We start from the raw sequence: 7,914 nt of genomic DNA, 5'->3' as shown, positions 1-7,914 counted from the left end.
GCCTGACTCCAGGGCGCACCACATCTAAAGGCTACATACTCACCTTTCTATCTCATAGAAAATGACTAGGAGACATGGTGAATGGGTCCCCTAATAGTAACTCTGAATAAAGCTGTCATGTTATATTAGCTCAACAAACACAGAGAAAATATAGTACACACATGACACAGAAGTGCCTGAAGAGAGAGAGAGAGGGAGAGAGAAAGAGAGAACTTAATGGAATTTAAAGGTGCACTAGGCAAAATATTTATGTAGGAATACACCTGTCTTATCAGCCTACATCATGAAGTGGGGCTGCAACAGAGTAGAGTGTCCCATCCCCTCTAACTGAGATGCCTAAGATTTGCGGTATTTGTCGAAATGAAATTCTAGTAGCGGTATCTTCAGTGATGAATCAAAACTAAGCAGTGAAATACAAAAGTGTCTCCTAAACAGCAGCGAGCAAGCTCTTCTGGGCTCATCAACCTCTGAACCTCTTCATCACCATCTTCACCAAGAAGAAATGTAGGTCAGGTTACATCATTTGCGAGTATAGAAACCTCAAAACTCCAACAGTTACCTCTCTCGGCCATTTGGGGCCGCCGACGTGCCGAGTTGCCCAGCGCAGCTTAAACAGAAGGGAAAAGAAGATAATGGGGGGGGGGAAAAAGGAAAAGGGAGAAAAAAGCCACAGTTAGAGTGTGTGACATAAAGGGGAAGAGATTGCCAGAAAGTGTGGTGTACTGTACTGTACGTTGGCCAAGTGCATCGGGCCTTCCTTCCCTGACAGCTGCCTGCCTTTTACCACTGTGACCCCGTCTGGTGGCTATTCACGGTTTGCCCTGGGTCGAGCCCCGCTGACTCTCGCCAGACCGCCACACGCTGGCAAGGGACTGAGGCACGGCGCTCCAGTGCTTATATCCGCTGGGACGGTGGCTGCAGCTACGGGCTACTTTCCACTTTCATTCTCTCCTTTCCTCCGGCTCGAGCATCCCGGTGCGGATCCGTCGTCCAAGGCCCATAAATCTCGTGGCCTTTCAGCGCGGCCTTTATAGCCGCTCCCTCGGCGGACTTGTATTCACACTGCCGCGGCTTCTCGACGTTTCCTCATCCTCTCCTCAGTCAACGGACTCAACACCCACTTCAGCGGTTTCCAGAATGGCAAGATATATTCCTTTTCAGTTCGGTTTTTGACTTGTGCATTTTCATTATTATTGAATTGACTGAGAATCTCAGCTGTCTGGGTTCACTGAGGTTCTCTGGCTTGTAGTCCGGCAGCCTGTTGCTTCTAGGCCCACAATGCCTCTAGTCTTACTCTGCCTCTTGACATCTATAACTCAGATCCTTTCCTGCCTCACTCTTATTCCTGCCTTTGATGTTGTACTGCCCATGCTCCAAACCAATTAGCCACTATCTGTTTCTCGTGGCTTAGCTAATGGCTGTCTGATGGCAGCAGCAATTAGTTACAGTGCAAGGAACATAGTTTGCAACTTAACAATTTCATCATGAAAGGCCTAGATGATAGAAGCTAATACAGAACCCATCTCCAGTTGACAACCAAAAAAGGTATATGTCCCAAAGTTGCTGACTAGACCAAAAAGCGAGTGGAAACCATGGAAAAACCCAAATGGCTGGAAACACTTACAAGCCACTCTCCTCCACTGTTTCAATCTACAAATAAACTCCAGAGAATTTTCCAAAGCTGTGTAGAAGTGAAACGAGAAAGAGAAGGGGATTGGGGGAAAGAAAAACTGACCTTTAATTTGTCTTTCTCATGCTATGTGCATTTACATTCGCATTAAGCGCATGTTAACCTCCGCTGCGACCGGTATGAGCGCTTGATCACTGCAGAGATGCATGGCAAATTCCATGAGGCCACGACAATGAAAGCACATCTGGGGACAGAAAAGAAAAATAGGCTATTTTCAAATCATTCATAAATGTAGTCTCCATTAGGAAAACCTTGCTTCCAGCCTGTGGTCAAAGCGTTGCATAATATCAATAAAAGACTCCCTCAAAATAGTGCCAGTTGAAGCGGGTTATTCAGTGATGAGCTCCTTCAAGCATCCAGTTTAAAACCACCTTATCACATTTGAGCTACTGTGACGCAGATCCGCAAATCTGAGGGAGAGACGCAGCAAGAATACTACATGCTGCAAATTAGAAGGGAAGCATCATGGTGTCCGGCGCAAAGTTTAACTGGCTGACAAATGAGTTACAGGGCTGCTAGGGATGAAAACTGAAATATCTCCTATTGCAATGAAGCCAGTTTCAAACAGTGACGCACATTAACATCAGTAGATCCTGTGTGCTGAACTCACACCAGACGTTATCCTACAAAAGTAGATGGTAGTTTTTAAAAAATAAATCATTAAATTAAAAAAACAACAACTATCTAATGAGGGCTCTGTGGTCAGTTGGGACTTTGGCCCGAAGTACCATCAGGTCAGTCATTTCCGAAGTGATGTTTAATGTACAATGAGAGTGTCCAGTGGTGCTTACAGTCACTCATATTGTATCTCATTGGAATACGACGCTCCCGGGCCTGACACACTCCAAGCTGATGCACAGTGAGTGTCAAACATTGTCTTCTTTCGCAGAATTGAGCTTTTTGAGTGTTTGTTCATTTATGTACCATATTGTAATTTGACAAATCCTGAGAAAAGCCTAAAATATTTCTTCCAAGTGCCTGTTTTCTCCTTTGGCAGTTGAAGCTAGCCACAGTAAGTGATTGTCTTTGCTGTCTCTTTACAATTCAAATGGATAGATAATGGCATCTGAATACATTCTGCCCTATTACTCTGCTTTTCTAGCTTAAAAATCATCATTGTTTGTGAATGAGCTGCAGGTCATATTAGGCAATTCTAAACAATACAGAGTTCCTAACCGATCACTTTATTGGCTGTGTTGATGAGTATTTTTATCTCATAAACGAAGCCAAGACCCAGACGTTCTCGGTGGAAACCGTGGTCGAGTCGGAGGCTGAATAAGCAAGCTGTAGTCAAATCATTGCATTTCTGCTTCATGCTAAGATCAGTAGGACGCTCACCCAGAAGAATGCTGTCAATCTGATTGGAAACTTTGGAGCTGATCAAACGTGTCCAAACCGAACTAGTATAGCCCAAGCCGCAACACAGCACTAGAAGTCGATGGTATTTTTAGTGCAGTTGGAATCAGATCTTTTCAACAAAAATATTTCCAAGAAGCTCTAAGAGGTTGAATCATTTTGCCCAGTGCAGACCAACTCATGAAGTCTGGCAGATGAAAGATTGGATATTAAATGACTGATTGTGTTTCTTGAACTCTGGAAATTACGTAATTGTGCAAGAAAGGATAAGATGCATTGCAAAGTGCACATCAAATCAAAACTAAAAGTCAGTGAAGACAGAGTATGAAGGACCGGTAGGCCCTGCAGAAGGCTGCCCTGCTTGACAGTGTATTAGCTGAGTAAACACAGGCCTATTTTTTATTGAGGTACCTAAGAGGCTGTTTACACTGCCTGTATAATAGCCAGTAAACAGCACAAATGGACTAAGGAAATTGTGTTTTGTTGGTAAATTTCAGGCACCTAGATTTTATAGATTCAAACTCTAAGTATGGCACCATAAAACAGTGTTTATAAACCATTTAATCTATGATTAAAGCCAAATAAGTTAATAGAGGTTTTGATCTTTTTAAAGCTTGTTTGTTAAAACACTCTGATGACTGATGCTTTATTAGGACTGAACAGCATATTTTCGTCATCCTAAAATATGCAATGACTGAAACGATAATCATTATCACCACTACCTATTGTTGCTTTTTTTTTTTTTTTTTTCAAGGAAACGATAATAAAGGCAAGAGAAATTACAGAGACATGAAGGATGTGAAAAGCAGCGAGACAAGAATAACAAGTGAAAATGGAAACCTGCGGTGTTAGCCAAATGGTCCGGTGTAGCTGTGAGCCAGGATAAAGTAGCTGTTTCCCTGGTAGTGCTGGGCTAGATTAGCGTCACATCACAGCCTCATGAGCCATGACATAAGAATGCTTATGAAACTCACACACACAATACATAGCAGTTGCTTCTGAATGAAACAGGAGACACGCAGAAATTACTGGAACCTCACGGATCCTCGGCCAGAGCAGTGAGCCTGAAATTCCCTCCTGACCGATTTATTGCTTTTGGTCTGTACATGTGAGTGTGTACTGTTATTGAAGAGTGTCAAAGATTTAAACAAAAAGCATTTTGAAATTTCAGATGTTGTTTTCCCATATCAAAGACTAACAAGGGCTAAATCTGCTGAAATCAAAAGCTTTGGACACACACACATAGATCCACACAGACTTGAACAGTGTGCACTGGCAAAGCTAGAAAAGTGGTGAAGAGAACAAAGAGAACAAAGAGAAGCAGGGTGTCAATTATCCGTCTTGCTCCAAGTGTAACAAACTCCAGAGAACAGTCATGTCTTCCCACATGGTCCTGTGCTGAAGTACAGGCTGTACGATGAGCACCTAAGGCTCACTAGCCCTTACATACAAGGTGCCACTGCTGGTTAAGATGTACAGTCTTCTCTACTCAGGCATGTGTAGGCAGCTGACCTGCAGTGACCCAGACTCCAGCAGCTGTTTTACAGTAAAGCGCGTGTGGCCGATAAGGTCCTTACTGCAAAGCTGTTTGTTTGTTCTGCCTTCTAGGAAAAGGTGCATTCTGAATCATCACATACCAACCGCAGATACAGACATATACACACATGTGATCACACACACACACATGCGCACACAACAGAACAGAAAGCTGGATACACACACACGCTGGTGCAAACATAAATACAAATGAAAGTGAAAAGGAAAATGTGGGATCTGGGATTTATTTTATTAATTAGTTTATTTAGACAGGGACAATGCATATCAAAACACAAGTCTCAAAAATATTGATGCGTTGTACCAGATTTAGCTATTTTCCAACTGTACTGTTCTGTTCTGAAAGAGCTCTTTGTGCAAAAACATGCAGATAATGAGGTTACTGTAAAAATGCTAAAAGGAGTTGTGGGCAGAACAAACACACAATTGCTTAAGCGTGGAAGTACTTCAGATTAAGATTAAGAAAAATGACTTCTTAAAATCATCTTGTTAAATCAAATTATAGAACATAATGTGGCTATTTTAATATGGCGCATTAACAAATGCACGAGCAAATCCCGCATATCATTACTGTACATTGAAATCACATACAGACAATTTTGTCAGCCTCACCTGAAAATAGGGATTTACATGAAATGACACTGAAATCTCTTGAAGCCATTTCTGTGATCGATCCCTTTATTGATGACATGTACAAGCAGGGATGCTGGCAAAAGTCATCCTTTTCTCTTGAAATTCTTGAACGAGCGACGTGTAGCGGCCAATGGCTGCATTTCACACCCCGAAATCTTTCAGGCTTCTCTAATTTTGTGCCTTGGCTTTGCGTTTGACTGCTCCAAGACCCCCGGGACGCTTCATCAAAACCCTCCACAGAACAGTGTGCTCGTGTATTTCTGCGGATCATTTTTATTGGGAACAAAATATTTCTTTTTCCTGGAAATGAGGTGATTTGTTATTGGTCCACTTTGTTAAGACCCCCATTAACCTACCTACTGCGTGCACATATAACACTTGCATGCACACAGACACACACACACACACACACACACACAGATTTGTTCACTTTCAAAACATGCAATCAGGTTCATAAACATAAAAGCTGGCATTGTTACACAGACATACTCTTAGACACCCAGAGGAATTTACTGTGAGGACCCCCCACTGCGTTCCAAGCAGAAAAATAAAACCGCTACTCTGCCATTGAGTTATTTCATATGCTTCGCCCTCTTAGTCCGCACATTTTACAAAGGTGTCAAATGGCACGCATTTCTGCTCGCTGCTGTCACAGAAAAACACTCTGCAATCTTGGTGATTTTCATCTTTTTTTTTCATTTACTTGACCTGAGGGTTCACATCATTCTTTATAGGTAGAGCAAGCTTCATGACTCGATGGCCCATAAAACTGGATCAAATTCTCAAAAATGCCTGGTCATTAAGGCTGAATATGTGGCTGGTTTTATTTTTTTCAGAATTTTGGAGAACCTTTTTTTGAAGATTTTTTTTTTCATCTGACAGCAGCATATTACTTATAACACCCTCAAGTAAAATTAAATTCAGTTACGTAAACTAAGTTGCATTTTCACTTTCATACAATAACAGCCCTAATTCAAAACTTAATTTAAAGCTTCTTAAAGAGAAGAGTGTCTCATCCACTTTAATTGAGACACCTTAGATTCACTCTGTTTGCCCAAATGATGATGGGATATTCATTCTGAACTAAACAAATGTAGGATGTCTTGATTGGTCAGTTTTACTTGATTTATTTTATTGTTACATTCAGCAGAAAAAGTCATTTGATTCAGAAACAAGAGCGTTGGGCAGTTGTTGTTGGTTGTCCATACAAAGAAAAGGTTGTTCATAACATTTAAGCATATTATTTACCTTGTTGCCTACAGTGTGCCTAGAGAAACTGAGGCCAGCTCAACTGGGGGGTATGGCCAAAGGCAATGCTATTACTTAACACTGTTCAGTAGCTATTTGCTGTCATCTACATATACGTACACGCTATAAACATTCACACCACCATGATGGAAAAGTCACGGTGACCTGACAGCACTCTCTCATTTCCATCGTCCTAGATCTGTTCGTGGGTACATAACAAAGAGAACCCATGTTATCACAATATGTAAGACAAGCTAACCTTTTTTCCACACCAGGCACAGGCGGCCAGTCAATAGATGGCCATGTTTGAAACCTGAGTTAGGGTTTTTGCTCGGGGCAGTGAATAGAGATTGGTTGCAAAGCAGTTATTAAGTGAGGGGTCAGATATTTGAGTTAGGCTCTCTAAGGAGTTCCAAGGTGGGAATAAGGGATTTTCAGTCGCGTCTTGTAAAAAGAAAGGCACAAAGGTTTGTGTTGTCCTAGTGAATGCAGGCCTGTGAGCTGAAGTGCTAAAGAAGAGATCTAATTTTGAAAGGCTCTGCCCAACAAAGATGCTGACATTGTTTTGATGTGTGGAGACAAAGGCTGTTTCTCATGGACAATTAATGGATTTTGTTGAAGAAATTGAAAGATATTTATCGCAGTCATAGCTGAAGGCTTGCTACTATCAAAGCAACAACACATTGTTGTACAGCAGTGCTTTAGTAGGTTAAAGGGAGTGAGTCTGCAGCCACACAAAGGGCCCAAGTGCATTATGTATACCAGTAAACTGCATGTAAATAGTGCCATCAAGACCAAAACATACAAAAGTGGTCAGTGTTCACTCCTGCACAGTTAAATTGTCTGTATGGTCCAGTTACTCAAAAAAAAGATGTAGTTTTACCATCACAATGAAACACTAAATGCATGCACACACATACACATATATGCATGAATACACAGTATACACTCATGCATTTAGTCTCGCACATGCATGTGCAGACGCACACATTCAGAACTACAGACAGACACACACACTCAGAAACACTCACTCACTCACTCAGAAACACTCACTCACACCCTACCTCTGTTATATCATGTGATTCTTAAAGGGAGGTGTTAGTCTTTAGTTTTTGCAGTGGCAGGTGGGCTGGCTCATTCCAGCAGGTGACTGTTTTGCCACTGTGCAGCCCTTGGAGAGCCTTCCACTCAGGTAAAGACATTCCATTTATTCATTACTCATTTTCCAATTTATCCGTAACATCTGCTTCTATTGCCTTTGAAAACCAAGCACTTGTGCATATTATAATTTGCAACGTCAAGCTATTGAAGTTAATGTCAAATACGGGGAAAGATCAAACAAGAAGATCTGAAATATGCATAGTATATGAGGGAAGTATCATATATATATGTACTGTATGTGTTGTTAAACATTTTTTGGTTTTACACAAGGG

This window comes from Centroberyx affinis, unplaced genomic scaffold (assembly GCF_046629955.1).
Source record: "Centroberyx affinis isolate AG114_WGS23_722 - 3 ecotype Tasmania unplaced genomic scaffold, CSIRO-AGI_Caff_v1 ptg001792l_1, whole genome shotgun sequence".
Taxonomy (NCBI): Eukaryota; Metazoa; Chordata; class Actinopteri; order Beryciformes; family Berycidae; genus Centroberyx; species Centroberyx affinis.
This window is presented reverse-complemented; position numbering follows the sequence as displayed.